Source organism: Bombus impatiens, unplaced genomic scaffold (genome assembly GCF_000188095.3).
Source record: "Bombus impatiens unplaced genomic scaffold, BIMP_2.2 scf_0191, whole genome shotgun sequence".
NCBI lineage: Eukaryota > Metazoa > Arthropoda > Insecta > Hymenoptera > Apidae > Bombus > Bombus impatiens.
Genome location: NT_176610.1, coordinates 492,310 through 515,253, shown reverse-complemented (window position 1 = coordinate 515,253; position 22,944 = coordinate 492,310). Strand labels below are relative to the sequence as shown.

Genomic DNA, 22,944 nt, shown 5'->3' with positions numbered 1-22,944 from the left:
AATCCGAATATTTGTGTGATTTTTTTTATTTGAACTTGAATTTTAAAAAGTGCCACGAAGGTTCCTAGAAACGTAACTTTAGAGTTTGGGGAATGTTAAAAATAGTTTCTAATTCACCTAATTATTTAATGCGTAAATTATTTTGAAAAGATTTATAAACTATTCTGAGACTTTTGAATCCGAATATTAATAATTCTTACAAATCCGGAATATATAACTTTCAGAACGTATACTGAAAAACATTACAATGATACTGACATATATATAAGTGGTTAAATACTTTCGTGAGCGATTTAATAATATCCTTGTGAAATTTGAAAACATCGAAGTTTTTATATTGGTATAATATATATAAACTTGGTTTTTTAAAACTATAGATATTTTCTTTGTGTTTCAGATTTGTGTAATACTTCTATAAAATGTTTGTTATTGTAATGTATTTGTTATATTTTAACAAAACAAAATGTGAGTCACGTCATTCGTCTGTATTTAACAATGTTGCGTTTGTATGAATTTTACACTGTTTGATATTTAATGGGATAAAAAGAGTATTCAGCACATAGATCTATCGAAAAATTTGTTCGAATTCTCCGGAGATGCGGTAATATAAAAATTGCATCGATATTGAAGCTTACGTAGATACGGGTTGTTTCAAAACTAAGATAGTCTGTTGATATTTGTTCGATCGAGATTTTTTCCATACTATCTTTATCAATTCATTCATTAACAAGCATAATGGCTATTAAAATCTATTTAACGAATCACATTCAGAGTCACTTTGTTTTATTGTGTCCTACGATTAATAACAAATATTTGTTCATTTAACTATTCATTTATTAACCTAAAAGCGAAATCTTACTCTTGAGGGAAAGAAGTTGTTGAAAGAAGTTTCAAACATTTCACTTAACGAACGATTGTATAATGTAGTAGAAATGTTGGTAAATATTCCAGAATTCCTTGGGATATTTTAAAAGTCTGAAACAGTATAAAAGTTGGACTTGGACATGAACAACTTAATCTGTCTACAGAGCATTATCGTCATCCTATTATTTTTTAATTTTCATAGATGTTTAGTTAGAAATACATTATTAATTCATTGATGAAATTGATTGATTTAAAAGAATTAGGAAACTATAGGTATTTGTTAAAGCAATTAATTTGAAAAAATAATCTTTCAAAAAATGAACGCAATATCGAATCTGGTTATGGTCGATAATCGCGTGGTCAAACATCGTCCGTTTCTCCCGTGATAATTGCTCTATTAAATGCAGCGAAAAGAATAGAAATTGACTTTGTTTAAAGAACAGACATCCATCGATACGCTCGTTTTTCAACGTCACTGTCCATTACTTGGCCGAGTAAAAAGGCTTTATTATATGTGTCGACGAACAATGCGTTCATATGTAGATGCCTGTCGGGCGATCAAAATTAAATTCGAACGCTACCTACGCCAACCTTCAAATTTGTGAAGGAGACGCGAGACGAATGATGATCCGCACCAGACATGTCTAGAGAGGAGAAAGAAGAAAAAAACGAATCTCGATTACGGATTAGCTCTCGTGTAGTAGTGGAGTGGCCAATTAAAATTGGCTGGTACGGAGCCATTATTTTTATTGCGTCTGGGCCACCGAGAAGAATGCGACTGCCGCTTCATTCGTACGTCACGCAGCTCTCGCGAATTCTCTATGTCGCTTGAAAGACCATCGTGTGCTGGCGATTCCTCGTAAAAACCGTTCTCTTAAACGTCGGCGTTGCGCTGTGCATATTAAATCGCCTTGAATCGCTGCCGACCGAATCACCGCATCGTTTGAAACTTTCGAAGAGACCGAACAGAACAGCGTTCCTAATTTATACGGAGCTTCGATTTATCTTATTTCATTACACGCCGTTAAAACGTTTTCTTTTTTCTTTTAATAATAGTTGAAATTACAACTAAAACTTCCGATATCGATTCGATTAAAGTAATGTGAAACGCTTTTGGAAAATACTCTGAAGGCTTACGGTTAGCGAACGTTATGCTATCGGCTGATGAACGGTCAGGAACGACCGATTCACGCGCACAACGGATCGGCACCGGATAATTAATTCGGTGGATTTGAAATATCAATTAAATGCGTCCTCGCAGCAACTTGGCGACCTATCGAACTGTTTCAATCACGACATTCATTCCCACGTACGAATAACGTCTAGGTGAATTTTCACGCCTTTCCCCACTCACTCCTGGTATCCCCCGGTCCGTCAGCGTGCACGCGAGAGCGCAAGCGCCTTTACAGTCAGCACACGACTGCCGCGGCCACGCAGACAGAGAAAACCGTCGCTTGCATATAGATAAACCAGGCGACTCGTTGTCCGAGGTCGGTGCTCAAGGTTGCGCGTGACGTCACTGGACTTCTTCCTCGGTCCCCACCTTCTGTCCTACTCCATTGTGCTCCATCACCTTCTAATATCGCGAGTTTGCGTTTATATCCATGGCACGACATCATCGCCAGCCTGATCTATCTTTCCGCTATGTCTTAACTAACGTGATTCCTTTAACATCGCCAATCCGACTAACAACAGAAATTTCACACATGACCTTTGCCGAGCTCAACGAATGTTTTCTCAGGATTCATATCCAGTTGAGCGAATTCTTTTTTTGACATTATTTTAATAGCAAGAAAAATGTAGTTCATTACAAAATGTGCATCAAATATTTCGAACTTTCATAATTATAAGATTTTAAGTAATTTAAAAAGAAGTTTATTCGACTAGATACGAATCCAAGGCAAAAAATTGAACAATTTTTACGTTTGCCGTTATACTCTATGCATACCGTACGATTTTTTAAAATCTCAAAATGTAATTGGTTGATTATTTGCACCTACACAGTAACTTTCATTGAAAAGATTCATATCGCTGAAACAAAAAGATATAGCTATGTAGTACAAGCGTAAAATTGAATTATGTACCAAATGATCTGATGAAAAATTATACATTCCTCAAGTTTAATTACATAAAAAAAAAAACTGCAGTTGAAATCGCGACTACGTTTAATTGTACATATAGGATTATTACCATACTAAATTTCATTAAATCGATGAGGACCATATTCGATTTATCTCTTTCATTAACCAGAAGGACAGTTTGTTAAAACACATATCTACTTTAGCCATATTTTACACGACTCAATATGTTTTCACACAATTTTCTTTCATTGTGACTATCTTAGAGTCTCAGAGTTTCACCTTCCTTATTTATTTATCTCCTCAATGTTTTATGAAACTATTTGTCGAATATTACGAATTCCTCTACATAGTGTATGATTCTTGCGTGGGCTATGATATTGATTTCTTTTTTCGTATTCTTTGTAAGCTACTTTGCCATTTAACGTAGTAGAATAAGAATAGGCTTGATGAACGAATGGTAGATAGGAATGGTACTTTTTTTATCAGACAGACTAAATAGATTACAAGATTTTATTTCGCACCTTGGACAATGTTTAAGTAGGATGATCCAGAATGAAAATTAGACATCAAGATATATGTATGTAGGGATATATGAGCCAACAGAAAGTTATATTTTTCAACTTTAATTTATTAATTTATGAAGAAAGTAATTATTTTCTCTTTGAAAAATATACATTTATTGCGTAGCTGAATAACGAAATTCAGAAATTTACAAAGTTTGTATTAATTTAACTTCTGAAAATCATGATAAAAGATATGTACTATTCTAATTTATTTCTCAACAATTCTAATGTAACATTTAGTTAAGGAATTAAGACAAAAATTTTCTTTATTCTCATACACACTTATCTTTCAATTGTATATATTATATTCTAAACAATTGCCTTTCAATTATGCTCTACTTGTATTTGTGTCGAATTTTTATTTATCTCCGTATAGGGTTTCGTTTTTTTAGAAACAATCAGGCAATAGCTTTGAACAAAATGTATGTATAACACTTTATGTATATTTCGGTGCCTAATCTACGTCTCTTGAATGATAGCGCGCATATTCTGTTCACTCTATTCATTCTATCATATCTTTCCGTTTCGGATGTTCCTGGAATAATTGGTCTGCGCGCTCACGCGACGTTCATTATTTGCAGGCACAACCATCCACTTCGCGGAAATCAGCTATATATCGTTTAATAGATACGTATTCTTATTACTATTTTATGCATTTCTATTCCTCTCCAGGTTTGCAAACGGCGTGAATAATAATCCAGATGGTCACGCGTTCATGATGGATTAGTCGCAATGCACACGGTTCGCAATTTGAAAAATTGCATCTTACGCTGCGAATGCTACTTATCTAACCATACCGTGCATGGCAGGGACAGCCTAGTTTTGAAATATTCACCGCATGGTTAATCCGGATTCCGTCACGGTTCGAAAATCGTAGGCCTGCACTAGAGAAGTTGACACAGGACTGGATGATGCGACTTTGTGAAAATTGCGTCAGATCGTATTTTGTTCTGAAACTATAACCAGCGTTTAACTTTCTACCATCAAAGCGGGAGCTACTTATTTGTACGTGAACTTAAAACCGTTTTGTTGCTTTGATTTTACGAAAGTTTGAAATTTTGATATTCATTTACAACAAATTTATAGTTCCAAAAATATTTCTAGTTTTTGTAGACGATGGAAATTAAATTTTCTAATTGTTTTCTTTTTTAAGCTTTATTTATCTAATACAGTTCGAAAAATATGTGGTAATATTTTACACGAAACTTGCAGAGTTTCACTGAAATTGAACGTATATAATTTTTATAACATGTTACCATGAACCTTTAAGGTGTGTCATAATTTTCTGACAACCTACCTATGTATGATTTGATAATTCGTAAGTTGTCAATCATTTACTCAGAGAACGATCTTTGCAGTATATTTTAATATATTTTAATAAGAACAATATTATAATATTTGTCTTTATGATATTTTGGTGAATAATGGGCTTTAAAGTCTTTAAACTTTAAACAATACGAACTTAAATATCTTTTATATACAAAATCTAACTGGTAATACAATATTGGAGCACACAGACAAATCATTCCAATTTTTTTGTTGTCACTGTAATAAGATCACGTTAACTATACAATGGACAATGCTTCTCCCAAAATAGGTAACAGAGAAATTTCATTTTTGATCCTGTCTAGTGTTCTCATTCTTCGTCAATATCATATGTTAGCGATAAGATCGATTCGAGCATTTTCTACAAGTAAAACTTATCCGGTGGTGGTTAATTCAACGTTGACAGTAATTCATATTAGCGTAATTCCACTGGATCTGGCGAGCAGAATTAAAAGTATTAGAAGGAATTAAAATATTAACCAAAGATTTCATTTTATCAGAGATGGACAGAATTTTAATTATTGTATTTATTCGAATAATACATATATGCATATGTGTAAGGTGTCTGTGGATTGTTCGCGGGCCTGTGTAGTTCTTTTATATCCGAATTGTATACTGAACCTTTTTCGTAACTTTCTCCGTGGATTTTTGATCGTGCACGAGGCGTATATCAGGATTTGCGACGCATAGTGGTTGCGTAACGAAAGCGCGGTTTCGATACGAAGTTCTAGCATCGATACGTAACGTATACGCGCATTCTCTAAGAATCCTTGCAACCCGAAGCCCACGCATTAGGCGTGTACTCCGTGCAGGAATATGTACATACTATGATTGCGTGGAAACGTTACGTGTGAACGGTATAACGAGTTTCCCGAGTGAAAGGGCCACATTAACACGGAAAAGTTTACACTTGCCGCTGGCGTTACACTCTGAGAAATATCAGTGGGCGAGCGCGACCCGCTCGGCTACGAGCGTATTTAATTGTTTGCTTAATTGTTCGCTGATGAATGGATGGCATTAAGCCGGCATTAAATAATGGATGGAATAACACAGTGGCTTTCTCGTTTAGGCCATATTTATTGCGGCTCATATGCGAACGTCGCATAGGTATATTTCTAAGTAGATATGATTTACAGGAATTACTGTTGGTAATAAAGTTCAGATATTGACTGTAATTATTGGTTGTTGTGCGTTTTAGTCGCAAGCTAGTCAAAATGTAGCTGACATCGTAGAAAGAAATATTTTTGAATTTTGTATAAAACTTCTAAACTATTAGGTTCGGCTGTTAATAGGTTTAGAGATTCTAGAAAGAACGATGCATCAGTCATGCTTGATATTCTGTTAGGTGTCACGTAATAATTGAATAATAACTACAGTTAAATATTTAAATATTGAAAAATGCGGAAACCAATATTATAAATCATGTAACAGATATTATAACTTATGTTTAGCACGACAATTTTAATTATGAGTATTTAATGTTGAAAGATTCATAAGTTCATCCACGAATAATTTTAATGTCTTTCGTAATAACGTTAGTAAGTATTAGCAACAGGTTTAATGACTAGATCGCTGATTTTTATGCATTTATGGAGAATTTGAAGGTGCAAAGATGCATATGATACATAAAAGTATATAAAATACTAAGAGTATAGTATCCACTATAATATTTAGTACGTAAAACATTCTCAATTTAGGTTACATTTTTTTTTATTATACTCAGAAAAGTATGAATCTGTATAAATATCCGCAGTCTATTAATTATAGAAATAAAGAGAGATAGAAAATTAAATCGTTTCTATTTCAGAAAATTTATTTGATCTTGGTATCTGTGGCAATTGCAAGACATAATTTGTTACTAGAGTAATACTTCTACAACGTATTAAAGTAAAGTAAAACAGTTATTAATAAGTTAATGAGCAATAAATATGTTGTAAAATCCACAATTAAAGGAATCAGAGAAAATATGTTAATATTTAATTTCAAATTGACTAAAGTTTATATCTTTATCTCAAAGCCACGAAGTTATTAAACAAATATATTTATCCTGCAAACATAAAATTATCAAATATAAGAATAAACGTCGTAGAGAGATGTAGCATAAGAATATGTAATTTCCAGCTATAAGAATACTCATAACGCACGTTATTACTAAATTTTATTCGATAGAATTATTTACGTTAATGTTAACATTGCTAAATATACGAAAATATGTAATTGTTAGAAAATATTAAAAGCATTATTTATACTTTAATTTTCTTCACATGTTAACTAAAACCGACAAGATATAATTTCTATTTCATATTGCAAATGTTTTCAATTAGCAGTAACAATTTATTTATTTAGAAAATCATCCATTTCTTAATCGTATCGTTATTTATATAAAAAATATATTATGTCTTTCGACCTTTAAAGAACTAAAATTGGTTACTTTGCCTTTATTAATCGCTAATTTGACTGAAGCGATGTTTTGATTGATCCAAATGAACCTCTTCCCACGGTTATTGTATGATTACAAATTTAGAATTATAAAACAGAATAGTACTCTCATGAGAAGCTAATTGTATTATTAAATACAGATAAGTTTTATTCCACTCAAACGATCCTTTGTAAATAATGCCTCCACATTTCTACATGTCAAAATATTTGTACCAATTGGTTATTAAAGAATTATAGACAGTTTATGGTTGTTAAATACTTCAGGAATGAAAGGGTTAACAAGTTAATTAACCTACAGTTTCTTTGATTAATTTCCCTTTAATTTAATGAAAATGGCACTTAGGAATGTTCCGATGATTAAAGGACGTCAACTGATCTATAATATTCTAGTGTTTGTTTATTAACAGTTAATTACACATTAAATGGTAGAAAAGATATCATCGCGGCGAGCGTGTGCCGCATCGTAAATTTCATACTATTTATACACTTTATATGCTGACGAAATTCATGTTCGCACGAAGGGACAATGTTCTATTATATGCGAGATGTCGTGCACCGCTGGTGAATAAAAATTACACTCAAATTAAATTACAACCAAGTTTAAACTCGACAGTCAAACTCGATAACTATGCAGTTTACATTCATTTCTATCTAAAATCGGAAGCAATCGATAATCGGTATGATTTGGAAAAAACTGGCCGTTTTTATACTATAGGCATTACAAAAATATATTCTTCAAAATTACAGAAGGATGTATTGAATAAAAGTTTTTAGTATACTAAATATCACTATATCTTATTTACAAACTTATTTATATTGTTGGTTAGTGAAAAATGTAATCTGTTTTCGATTTTATTATTTTTCTCCAAGGATCTACAAACTTTTCAACTTCTTCCTTATAGCAATTTTGTCGCTGAAACGTCAAATAATCTTAAATAATGTTATTAATTTTTTTATTAGGCAGTTGAAATCTCATACAAGTTAACAAGAACAGACAGATAAGTTTTATATAAAAATTAATATTACAAATATAAATAATAAAAATCTCCAAGATAGTTGGCAAATTACTATTAGGTTATGGAATGTCAATTTCCTTTTATTTGTCAACTAGGTATGTATATGTATTATATATGTGGGTAGATCAGAATGAGTGGTTCATTGTTAAACGTTTCTTAAAAACGCTATTGACTTTTTGATAGATTTTGAATACATAGAATTTGCGTTCAAACGTTATTCTGGTAAAAGATAACATTGTTAGTAATAAAGTATCTCCAATTTTTTAAAATCACAGGACGAACTATTGAATACTAGATGAAGTAATTATGAACACAAAAGTATAATTGAGAAACTTTCTGGAAAGAGAGTTCATAAGATAAAATGGTAAATTGCGTTGAAATCTTTAATTCTAGCTTTACAATATTAACTACGTTTGAATTGATAATTATAACAACTCCTAAAAAATTTTGTTCTTTTTATATTTGCAAAGCAAACAAAAATCTCATAATGATGCAATCATCTAATTAGGAAAAACATACACGTGTAAAATCTTAAAATGAAATTTTTGACGGTACGTATCGGAAAAGAATTATTTCTTAGTCATTAATTACTAATTTAATCCCCTCCTTTTCTACAAGTATTTGCGCTATCACGTACATTCATGCTATATTAGAAAAACGCGTTGTTTATGGAATTACCTCTTATTCATTATAAAACTGTAGATCCCTTTTTCAGAAAACTCTACAATATTATTAATGAATTGCATAATAGAAAGTTATAATGGTATCCAATCAATAATTTGGTAATCATCATTTAAGGAAAAGTTATTATCATTACTAATCCACGGATGTTTATGTATTTTTGAAAGATTTAAAAAACTATACAAAATGCACAGGATTAGTAAAAATATATAAAATATTTGAAGTAAAGCGCTCGTTATAACATTCAATAGACCGAATATTTTCAGTGGATCTCAAATAGATACCTGTTTCATTTTACACAAACGCAAATCAAAAAGGAGTTTTACATCATTACTAAACAGAGACTTAGTCTCAGGCTAAAAATGTACGGAATGTATATAAGTAATGTGCAAAAATATACATACAGAAATTCCCAATTATCGTATTTATAATGTCTAGTAAGTGAGCTAAATCTCAGCTTGAATGTTTAGCTCTGTTCATAAAAAATATGGAATTACATAGAGATTTGCAGTCTGATCATTATTAACGGAATACAGAAAGTTATTTGTTTATTTCCAAAGATGAAATTTTTCGAATAAGAAGCCGATTCTGTCTGGAATAAATTAGATTTGGCCGTTTCCTAGCTGCGTGAGTATAAACACGAGGCGCAACAGGGTCTCTTTCGAGGTGGAACGAAATGTTTGGTCGCTCGATCTCGCCGGCTTTCGCCTTCTCTTAACATCGTTCAAGGTCGTGCTGTTCTTGCAACGTAGTAAAACGAATAATGTTAAGCCCCGCCTCTCTTCTTCTGGACACTATCTGTAACTTTATCATCGTATGGAACTTTGGTTCAAAAGCAACAAGAGCGCCACGCCAGGTTGCGTGGTATTTTTGTCTTTTCTTGCCAATCACGCAAGGTCTTGATCTTGCAGATCATTATTGTTTATTCGGGATTACGAGAATTTAGAAGGTGCGTCCATTGGTCTTCGCTTCGATGTGGTACTTTGCATATTTGCCGATTTACGTTCAACGGGTTTAACCTCTTGCCTTGTAATGTCACACTCTTGGCAGAGATTATAATTTTGGTTTAATGTGATTGTATTCATACTACACATTAGTTTAAGCTCTAACCTAAGTTTCAATTGTTTAACCCGATGATTACATTGCAAGTATGTACAATATTATAACTAAAAATGTATTTTGCATTGTCGACTTTTGTCTATTTACAAACGGTTTAAAGATGAATGTAATATTCAAGATTAAAGACTTATTTGATATATCGATATAGAAGTAAACAACAAGCCAAAAACTAGAGCTTTGGGTGTGTATAAAAATAATTTTTAACTAATTTCTATCTTAACCTAAACAAATTTGAGGTAAATTTGATGGGATTTATCAATATATATAAATATATAAAATATTCAAGACATAGTACTAATTAGAATATTTAGTAGGTAGAATAATTTTCAATATTTGAATTATTTTCATACATACATTATTTCAATTATTTCCAAATATAAATTTGCATAAATATCTGCAACCCACTTATAATAACAGAAATATTCAGATGTTAAAAGCAAGCACTTTGTAAATTTCAATGTATAATTACGAAATATATAGGAAATTAAACAGTATAGTCAAGTTGAATTGCATGACACAATGATTAGGTCTTAAAATTTTATATAAATGTTGATATTCTTTATCAATGGATGATACTGATATAACGCAATGTATATGCCGCAGAATATTATTTTAAACTATAGCTATGATAAATAAATGGAATGGAAACTAAGCTTTTTACATGTGAAGGATTTTTCACATCCTATAGCAGAGCTTTTCATTTTCTATGCTACTGTCTTAGAATAATAACGAAGCTTTACATTTCTAAAGATTAATTGTCAATTATATATATAATATCCTAATATTATGTTACGTGACACAGTAATAGTACAGAGAATTGTTAATGCTCACTTGACTCATCGCTGCTGGTTCCGTATTTCGTATTATGATGGTGAAGACAATTGACATTATATCTCGCATTTTATATTATCGAACAATAGCATTTGTAACTCACAATCAGTAATAAATGAAAACAAATCATTGATTCGTTACGTAAATTAATTTGCTGAATTATTTAAGTATAAGTTGTGACAAAGGAATTAACAATATTATAAAGATATTTGCGGTCGACTTACCAGAAATACCAAGTAATAACGAAAACATGGATATTAGTGATGATTATAACGAGGTTTACAAAGTAATAATATTGTTGAAAAATATTTCAGACAAAGTAGACGATGTTTCAGATAATATTGGTAATCATAGAACGTTAATTTAAATCTGAAGAATTTTATTTTATAAAAAATGTTAAAATATTTCTTGAAATTAAATATTTCATGCAAAAAGCAGCTGGTTATTACATGTGATTAATGAAATGTCTGTTCTACAATATGATTATTCAGGAAGTTCGTAGTGATTTTTAGATAAATGAGGTAAATACAGATTAAGTCCTTCTGAGCAGAAGTTTATGATATTTCTAACATTTTTACTAATTCCAGGATATTTTTAATCTTTAAAATCGAAATTTCTATTCAAAGACTTTTATAAACCATTTATGAACAATTCTATGAGATGAAATACCTTCTTTATAAACATTTCATACCTTATGTGCCGTTTCACAGACATGTTTGCCTTTGCGATATGAAATGGTAAAAAATGTCATTAAATATAGAAAATGCTTTCTATCTCTCTCCGTCTTTAAAATAGCGTAACTTTTAGACCCTTTTAGACTTTACAACCAATTATAATGAAAATTTTCTCAAAGACACGTGAAAAGATGACCTTTCAGATTACATAATGGTGAATTCCATGTGCGTTCAATGACTTTCACTTATGCTTGAATGTATTCAAATATCATCAATGATCAAATGTCCAAACAAATAACCGAAACATAACGCAAATAACATAAACTTCCCAGACAATCCAAAACGTATGTACTAAAAATCCTAAAACATGAGATTAGTTATGTATTACATGCTGCCATTGATTCATGGAATACTTGACAAAATATTAAACGTTCCGTTTCATCGATCACGTCACGTTATATTACATTGTATCATAGGTCGCATCATAAAGTTACAATTTTTAAATATTTTCGCTTCTATTAATAGCTTACTTACAAAACTTCGGAAGAACTTTCTACATATCTTCTTATTTTTTACCATAACAATGAAAAACCGTGTAGAATTATTTTATTACTTAACAAACTTTTTATCTTTAACTACTAGAATAAAGAAAAACAATAAATAGTAAAATACATCACTACTACGTTTTTAATAGACACTTTAGGTTCATAGATAATAACTGCAGTAGGGATGGAACATCGGAACACGCGGTAATTATTGCTTCTAATTATTAATTTACCATTAATTTTTATATATTGAAAGAATTTACATATGTACATTGTGTTACTAGAGATCGATTGAAATATCTAGATATTTGTGAGTGGCTGTGTATTTCTATATTTCGATGCAATACAAATTTAGTTTTATTTCAGTGATTTATTATATCATATAGAAAAAAGCAACAAAATCAGTGAGTGTAATTGGCTCACTGACTTCGATAAAAAATTTTTAATTAGATGATCGTACGAGGGAGAAACGGGGACAGAAAAGAAACAGAAGGTTGGAGCTTGTCGCGGTTCGATTTTCAAACGATGGCGGGAAGGTAGTTTAAAAGTTATGGTGACACAGAAACGACCGCCGCCATGGTGAAAAACACTCGCAGACATGTTTAAACGGCGATTACCATATCCATGGCAACAACAGCATCGATCCCTAGAGGATTTTTTATAAAGCCACCCTTATGCGTAGTCGCATCGCTCAAGTGCGTTTACGTAATGCGTGTACGTGCATATACATGACTGAAGGTGGACCTATATATAGGCGCATGCTTAGATATATATAACCTTGCGTATGATTATAAATATGTAGCGTAATATACAACAATTTCTGCGTTCCAAGCTAGCTCGTTACTATCGATACGATACTATTGACGCGGGACGCAGTGTTTCTCAAATTTTTCTAGAAAACTTGATTTTCAATGAACTGTAACAAGACAACACAAAACTTTGCTCGTGAATAACCGGTCAGAATGACGAAACAAATCGCTGCAGATCAGTAGGTAGAAATGGAACAACAAGGAAGGGAGCGTTTATCAGAGAAACGTGAACGGTACACGATCTTTTTCGGATTTCGGGAAGATAGAAAATCGAATAATGAATAAGACATTTTCTGAGAGATTCGAATATTTTGATTGGCTCATGCCGATCCAACAATCGAGACGATACTCTCGAAGAAACTATCAATCAATCTTACCTTCGCAGTTATATAGCGAGTAGTCTTTTATTATTAAATTCTTGTTTATTCATGGAGAAACTGAAAAATATGCGCTAGTTCTTTGATCACCTAAAATATTAAAAAAAATTTTGTTGTTTCACATACTTATCTATTTACTATACTACTAATATTTACTTATATTTGTAGTATAATTCTACAATCATAAATAAAATTATCCGCCACTATTGGAACTCTACAGATAAAGTACTAGAATTAAAATTATTCAATTCTTTTGTCTTAAATATTTCCGTATATTTAAACGATTAATATATATAAACGAGAAATACAGTTTATTGAGCGTGTTATTGAACGCAGAATCGAAGCACCGAATTTTTCGTATTGAGCTTGCACACACTGGTCGCGTTTTCATTTTGATATGAGAAACACTGTTCCGCGGCGTATCCTCGTCTCCTTTCACTTCGAAGCTCCTTTTAGTATAGGTGGAAACATCTACCGTTACCTATGCGCGTAGGTATGTGCCGCGTGCCATAAAAGCAGAGCAAAGTATATAATGTAAGGGTAAGCATCGACAACAGGTGCTCAGTTTCCATAGACGCGGAAGTGCGTCGTGCTTATTGTTAGTATCGCAAGATATAAACGTCTCGAACCTTTAAAACTTATTTTTTAGTAGACCGCCCTTAGAAAAACCGCTCGCCTATTCTTTAATTGTATTCTTTATTCCAATAAAAAGCGTAAACCATTGCGCATGTTTGGTTTCTCGTTTTGTTACTTCGTTTGCCGATTTCATTATACGTTGTTGCACCGATTATCGCTATCTTTTAAATAAAGTATTTTCTCTTGGAAGATAACTTTGTCGAAAAGCATGCTGATTTTCGTAAGTATGCGGATGTTGATAGGTTTGCAACGAGAGAACACATACGTATATCAGTATGAGTATGTGTTTCAATCTCCTGATGAAGTTAAAATGTAACGTTGGCGAAACAAGAATCATTTCTCGTTGGGTTGGATTAGGTCAAATAGTGTTAGAGGCAGGAGCGACGACAACTGAATCAGTTGAATGTCGCTCATTGCTTTGAGTAAAGTATCCCTATCCTATTTTGAGATTGTAATTTCCTATAGACAACGATGGCGCTTGATCGTCGAACTGTAAATACAGAAAAACAAACACGCGAGATATCTCGTCCGTGGCAGTACGAACAATACTGTGTAGCGAAACATCTCGTTCCGTGATTCTGAAAGGGTTAAGTATAACACTGCACAGTGTAACAATATTAAGTGTCATATATATAAACTAAATGGTCTAAAGTAGAACTTGCCGCTTTCTTTGGTAATTAACGATTATAAATTTTAATTATTTAGTGCGAACCTTATCAATTATGTATTAAAGTGAACGCAACTCATTGATATACAATGACGTTTTTGTTCATGTTTCATTCCATAGTATAATAATATTAATTTAAAAATAAGTAGTACATATTTCACGCCAACTATAGAAGCAGAACGTTTTGAAATAAAACGTTTCCACGTTTCAATTCGTGGAATTTTTAAATATCTATGTGGCACTCTTGCTATAAAAGTTACACAGTTCGAAAAATTTTTTTCCAACTAGTGTCGTAAGGAAGAATTTATGGTTAAAAGAGAAATAGCAGAAACGACGCTTAATCCCTATCTTACGAGCATTGTTCTTCTTGCTGATAAATTTGATTAAAGCTTTTATAATTTTTGAGGAACAGTTTTAAACTGTATCACTTCTGACGTAAAGGAGTCGATCGTGATGGTTCCATTAACACTGTAGAAGAACTTCTTCTTTTCTTTTTCCGAAGTTTAGAAACATCTAATACTTGAACAAAAATCTTATAATTCATGTCCATAATATTTCACATCTATACACGTTAATTTCTCATTAGATAACTATTATGTTTTAATTAATTTCATCATGTTATATTCTTTATAGCAACAATAAAAAATTAAATCATAGCCGATTTTTTTACTTATAATTTTAGAATTAAATTACATCGTGTCAAATATGAACAGATGTTTAGATACTGTCAAGTGGTAATGCAGATTTTTGTTAAAACTGAAAAATTGATTAAACACGTTCTAACATGAATCAATAGTATTATAAATGTAAGTTTTAACGAAGGACAAATAATATTTTTCGATTTAATATTCTACTAAACTAAAGAACAGAAAAGAAAAGAGCATAAAGAACCTAACATAACTGCTTTTTTACTATTAAATTTTCATAAAAATTTTCTGTAAAATATTCAGATTAATACTTTTATCAAGAATTCGAAATTCCATATACAATATCATTTCCTTTAATATAATTTTATTGGTTGAATTTAATTATTCAGAAATTTTTATATTTATTTCGGATATTTTTCACAGATTCTCATAATCTTCAGAAATTTTTTACAATTGATTTTACATTTCTACGAAACTCGTACGAAAATATTAAGACAAGGCGCAAGAATAGCCACGGTGGATATTTTATTTCGGTAATTGTACTTACAAACATATTGAAATAGCTGTCCATTGTGCGCAAAATGAGAAAGGTTAATGCATTTATTAGCTCCGATGATTTTCAAGTATTTATACCCCCGATTCTGATATTGAATATAAATTCCAACGTTTTCTGCGAAACACGGTATTTTTCATATAAACGGACAGCCAGCCCGTTCTGGTCGCGTTTAATAAATGAGGAAAAATTGCGTTCAATGTTAATAACGTCGAATCGCTGTAAAACTGCCCTTTAATGAAATTTTGAAAGAGAGCATTGACCTTTCTCTGTTTTTCTCTCTGTTGTACATTTGTGTTGTCTTAACACATGCACACTTTTTATGAAAATAAAATGCTATAAAATTTTATTACAAAATTAATGTATTCTATGTCAAGGCAAATAGAGTGGTGTATTACTGTTTTATAATAAAATAACGAAAGAATTCAAGATAAACATTTTAGAGAACAATTGCTTCTTTATCCTTAAGATTTCCAGCAGTTCTGGCGTCACATATAAAAATATGTATATATTTGCAACTGCTTGTAAAGAACAAATACAAATCCAAAGTGAAGTCTAATTTGAATATATGAAATAATCTTTTTCATTACTGCTATCTAGTTTCCAAAAAAATGGCTATTTGTTTCAAAGATTATTACATTGGGTAATTTTGCAAAAAAAATCACAGAACATAATAAAATTACACTCCAATCATTGGTTTGAAATATTGGTAGGTTTATTTATAATAAATAGGTAGGTTAATTTATATTATTAAGCAAGCTACTTGTGTTGCAATGTCAAAAGGTTAAAAAAGTAAATATATCATTGTACTGGTATATGTACGTATATTATACAATATGTTAGATTTAAATAAAAATAATGTTTTTATAAGCTGTGTAAAACGGGACGTAAATCGTCTTTAAAAAAGTCAATAGGACTACGTGATACAAAAAATTTCCTATTACGTTATTAATCCGTGTTCAACTAGTTGGCTTTCTTTCACAGTTTTTAATGACTTCTATTTACGCAACGCTCACAATTATATGTTTTGATATTGATAACATAGCGCAAAATGTATTTATCTCTATTAATTGGCCATTTATTGAACGTTTTGTAACCCATGCACTGCGAGCTCATCGTTAGTCAACATGGCAGGATAATCTCGCGCTTCTTCGCAGATCGCTTGTAAATGGACCACGAAACTCATATTATTAATTCATCCACAATTTGATCCTGGTTTTTCCTTTAAGACTGTACTTTAATAAGTGACTTCAAACTTCATAACAGAAGAAACAGAAGAAACTAAGTTTTTGAACTCAACATCGACTTAGTGTGAGAAATATCAAAATATTCAAACTGATGACAAAATATGACGTACTTGGAAATGTATCCTATGTATTCCAAGCTCCAGTGGATTCAAGTCATCCCCCAATTTATACCAAAATATACGAATAACGAATAAGTACTTTTCGCTTATGATAAAAATGACTCAATGAAAGCAGTTATTCGTTTTCGTTTCTGTAATTCATTCTACTTCCAATTAAATACATACTCTTCTTTCCTATCATGTTATGCCAGATAAATTATATAATATTAATAGTATGACAAAAGATTATTTACTAAAAGAGTAGACTTTTGGTATTTATAACTCTACATAACAGTCAACAAATGAAAGTTTATACCATTTATCATTTTTTAAATTAGTGTTGCAGCAATTATGCGGAAAGAAAAATAGTGCATTCTTGCAATTATAAATGACTTTCATGAATAGAAAACTTTAGATTCTTTTTAGGGCCCTTTAAAATCTTTTCCATCAACCGCATCCTTTACTTTGGAGCTTTTATTAAAATTCCATTGTTCGCTTTTGAAAATTCAAAAAAATCAAAGGCATACAGAAAATAGATACGTACTAATTATTAATGCAAATATGCATTATATGTTTGTATATATGCTTATGTATATGTTTGTATATGCAAATATGTTTGTATATTCTATCATATGGTTACAGTCCAAAGTCTTAATCTCTTATAAATAATCGATTTCAAAAGAATCCATAATCATTGCCGAAATTTGCGAGATTCCATGCAGTCAGGCAACTCGTAAGAGTCATTTCTTGTGAGCTGATGTTATTGATAGATAGATATCCAAAAACCCGGCGACCGGCTGCCTTAGTCGTCATTGTGCAATTTGCTGAATTGTTTGCATTGTTGCGTAACGCATCTGCCAATTCGCAGGAAGACACCGCAGCACTGGTTTCATCTGGAGACCGAGCAAATTGAACCGATTCGTCCCAATACAAAATGGGATCCTTTGATGGCTTCGCGGTTCAGCTGGCTATATATTTCAACAATAGAAACGAGTGAATCAAGCAGATGGTCGGTAAAAATGCAGATCAGCTCTCACGATTTTCCCGAAAGTCGTGGAAAAAGGGTTGCACGCGGGGGTGAAACATGCCTCGCAAAGTCGACAGATGTGAGGATGTCATCGCGTAGGATTGATTAAAGGTAGTATTTCGTACAAACGTAAAATGCGACCGTCTAAAAGTATGCTACAATTTAAAAGTATCTAAACATTTACTTACTTTTGATCGGATAAAGATTTTTCTAAATCAATAGAAAGATTATCGTTATTAGTTCAAATAGTAATATTGAGCAAATTTTTATGATAATCATTCAATATGTTGACGAATATCCTATTGAGTTTTAATTCGATGAGTCAATTTTTGAATAAGTAAAGTTTACTATTTGGTAATTCTACTACATGAGCATTCATTCCTTTATATATTCGTTATTTGGTATATTGTTGTCTAGTAAAAAAAGATAATGTATAGAAAAAATGAAATATTATTTCTAAAATGAACCGTACTAGTTGTAGGATACATTTCCTTTCGTTATGTAATAATGTGTAAATATATGTTTTCACCTTCAAAAAATAGTGCAACTAAGATTTTCATCATTGCATATGCGAAAAAGAATGGTCGTGGAAATGTAGTCCTCCTTGAACCATTCGTCTTTTTCTTTTGACATTTTTTTCTAATTTGACCCAAAAATGAGGTACGAGTTATTTCATTTGCCTGATACCACTCAGATTGCAAATTCTCTCGAGAGTAGCTATGCAATACTCTTCAGATATTTCAACATTTTAAAGTCGCTTATAGGGAAACAGAAGCATGTTCATCCATTGTATCGACATAAATGCGGTTCACGCTTATAGAAAATCCAACCTTCAGAACCAGCGATCATCGGCACCTTTCCTCGAGTAAACCGTCGTGTCTAACCGTGGTTTACCCTTTTCGCACACTTTCCAGTGAAAATATCCCGTCGGTCGGTCTACGCATTATGAGAAGGGTTTCAATGAATGGGCGGGATTTCTGCATAAAGGATTTCCTGGTGCGGATTTGCTATGAGGACTAGTTTTAGGATTAATCCGGTCGGCCGTTCTCTCACGTCCCGTAAACGTGAGAGAAATCGCGGTGGACGATCTTTCAACCTTTTTCGTAGTTAGCGATCTTTGATCTATCGATATTCTTGAAGGGGAAACTAGGGTAAAATGAAATATCATAAAATTTTCCTTAGATAAGACCTTTCCCTAGACATCATTTGACATGGACTCAAACTTTCCTGACAACGAATCATGCTCGATTACATACTCGTACATATGTACATTTTTTGTTTGAAATCGGATTATTTTTAATGTCGAATTTTCGATATTGCGTTGACGTTACTATCTTTTTCATAATTTGTATTTAGATAATTTATATTCTATATTATATTCTATAGTTCTTACACTACATTTCAGTGATTTATCAACTTTCCAGTAGAAATTAACCTAGGGATATATGGAGAAATTCTTACCTGATACACATATTCCGTCTTGCAGTTATTTGTAAAATAAAATTGTTATTACTATTACAGCTTTGACGTATACATATACCTATATACATATACAGGGTGGTTGATAACTGGTGGTACAAGCGGAAAGGGGGTGATTCTACGCGAAAGCAGAAGTCGAAAACATTTTTTTTTTATTTTTTTATTTTTAATTTTTCCATCGAGACAACGATCTACACTGAGATCCGTTATAACGTACCGCACGCATACCGAGCGAAAATTCAAAGTCGATTTTCTCGAAAACAAAGTCTCAAACGAAAAATTTTTATTCTATATTTTCGACTTCTTTTTTCGCGTAGAGTATTCACCCTGTATATTAATTTATATTTCTTCCTGTAGTTTTATATCCATATTTATCTTCAATAGTTTACGTATTATCAATGATATTACATTATACTTCATGTTATCTGGGGCTTATGCCTATATATGTCATATAAATTAATAACTTTTAATTCATAAAGGTAAAGATTTTGTATTTTTACGCGATTTAAACGGCTGGTCCATTCTATTCCGTCCTACGAGGCAAAGTGATATATCAACACTTACGAAAAATCTTATTCTTCTTTGTAATCGAATATTTTTCTTAGTTCTGATTTTTCTATAGTCTGTAAGACCCACTGAACAAATACTTACATTTTATATCTTCTGATATTTTATTAACACACAGTGCAGAATACAAGAAGTAATTTCATTTTCCTTTCGTCTACTTCTCAAAAAGGTGGTCGAAATTGCGAATAATTTAACAGATACATGTAATATTTTATTAATGGATATTGTTTGTGGAATAAAAATATATGGCACGTTTTTAGAAGTTATTTATAGAAGTAAAGAGACGTCTTCAGCGTTATGATTCTAGCGCAATCTTTCTTTCACTTTTTAAAGAACACTTCCGACAATACAAGCAACTGACCACCTTTTTATTTTTGCCCGGAGCAAAAGTGTTCCGTGAGATTTACTTCCTGCATACAACAATGCGTTTGTTGTACAGAACTGGTTGCGGAGAAAAACAACTAGAGAGTATAGGTTTAAACACTATGCGGATATAATATTGCGAATATTATGAATACTTAAAAAGATTTTTGAGATGTAGATATAATTTAAAGGATTCATTCTAATTTCAAATTCATTGCACGTATTATTCACAATATTATAAAATGTATAATTTGAAGATTAAAATTTAAAAATTATAGTTTAAATTCTTAGGAATTTTAAATAATTTGGATGTGTTTAAGACACCTAGTACCGCAAGGGTGTGAAGATTATTTTATATAGAAATAAAAATTTAAATTTAATGCAGTATTTTTTTTGTTTTTACTTCATGTAATAAAATAATAATTGTAAATTGTATTTGTATATGTCTGTAATGTTTGTATGTGTTTGTAATTGTATTATGATTAGAGAATGTGACAAATATAAAACAATAATTAGAATTATTTATGACAATTAAGGATTAGAAAAAGGGACTTAAGACATTATTTAGTCTTCTATAGAAATAGTTCTAATTTACAGTACCTTTCAAGTAAATCGTTGACAGTAATCAAACTTAGATTAAGACGAAAATAGTCACATTTAAAAATGATGGGTGTGCTTACATTTTATTACGTTACGTTAAAGCAAATATTTCATGACACATGGTTACGTAAATCACATGGAAAATTGTTAAAATAAATGAAGATGTTGTCATAGTTTCTATAATTCATTAACAGGAACCATTAGCATATACTTGCCACTTATATGAATTTTTACACCCTTATATCATAATACATAATTTAAAAATTATTGATGATATTAGTACATATACTCGCTTCATTGTAAATATACGAATTTCGTATAACGTAAATAGCTATCAATTTGGAAGCTATCATTTTTATTGGTTAGATTTTGTCTGGAATTGAAAAAGAAGGAAATTTAGTCGCCAATTAATCGTATTCGTTTAAATTTAATTCTAATCACAAAAATTGGTGTTTCTTTTAGTAAATTATGAAAGTCGGCGATTATTTCACAGGCGACGGAATTAATCATATTATAGATAGGTATTGGATGAACTTAAATAGTTCCAAATATCTATCCTAGACATTGCGTATTTCGTGGAACGTGATATCTTTCTCATAGTCACACCGTATGCTAATTGCTCATCGCGCGTTTCTTAATTACAATCTGTCACGTAAAGATGAATAGTTCCCAAACGATAGGTACATGCGACGCTAGCTGCATGAAATAATTGCCGATTCAATGCATGTTAAATAGTTATCTGTCTATCCGGTCGATTTTAGCCTAGTGAAAATACCTAGCAATATTATTTCATTGAAATGAGTCGATTTCGAGGCGCGTTCGTCTAGTATCGAAAGAGAACTAGCTCGATGTGAACCGTTAGTTTCCCGCTTAATTACATTTATTTTTAGTTCGAACACCGATCGGAAAGAAGAAGAAGCGTCTAATTGTATTAACATCCAAAGTGGGTGGCATTTTCTCATTAAAATTTACCACCCAATGGAGAGAGGGGGACGAGAATCGCCTCAATTCATAGGTAATAGTTCGTTTATATGCAAATACGATGGTCACAGTAGCGAATGGAACACGAAAATGGTCCGTGCGAATACGTATGGAAGTATACAAATCGTAAAATTGCATCGCCGGTAATAATCGCGAAATACGCGTACGTTACGAGGACTCAAAATGAAAAAAAAAAAAAACGAGAAAAAATGTATATGGTGTACACGAGGAAGATAGAATAGGAGATAGAGAGAAAGAGAAAATGAAGCGAGAACGAAGTTTTGATTTTCCATCGACCAATCGTGATCGTGGAACATTTATCGCGGTTGCTGTCTACCACATAGGCATGCGAATGTACAATCATCAAAAAGCGCTGATAATACGATGACTACTAATTTGGTACATTTTATTTGGACCTGCCAATGTAATACCGCCTTATCTTTGTTGATATTCGAGTACTCGAAAAAATAAGTATTCGATAAAGAGACCTTCGTTCCAGCAAGTTAAAGTAGCGTGCTATCGAAATAAGCCAAGATACACACAAAACCGACTTGAAATACGAAATTGTTCATATGTTCATGAGAAAAATGCGTTTCGCCAATGCCATTGGCACATGTGTGCCAGTGAGTGTCCGTAGCGGCTTGACCTCGTAACCTACTATGAAATTCATAATACTATTTATTACACTTTTATCATCGGCGCAGCACGGACGCGATTGTGCATAGTTTATAATATCGTTTCATGGGGCGGGGGG

At 31.9% G+C, this 22,944-nt stretch overlaps 1 protein-coding gene across 3 annotated transcripts in view; it reads left to right on the top strand.

Annotated features, from left to right (window-relative positions):
- Nucleotides 1–22,944, top strand: part of LOC100745007 (forkhead box protein O) — a 298,728-nt gene that overhangs the window by 83,516 nt on the left and 192,268 nt on the right. The window lies entirely within an intron of this gene.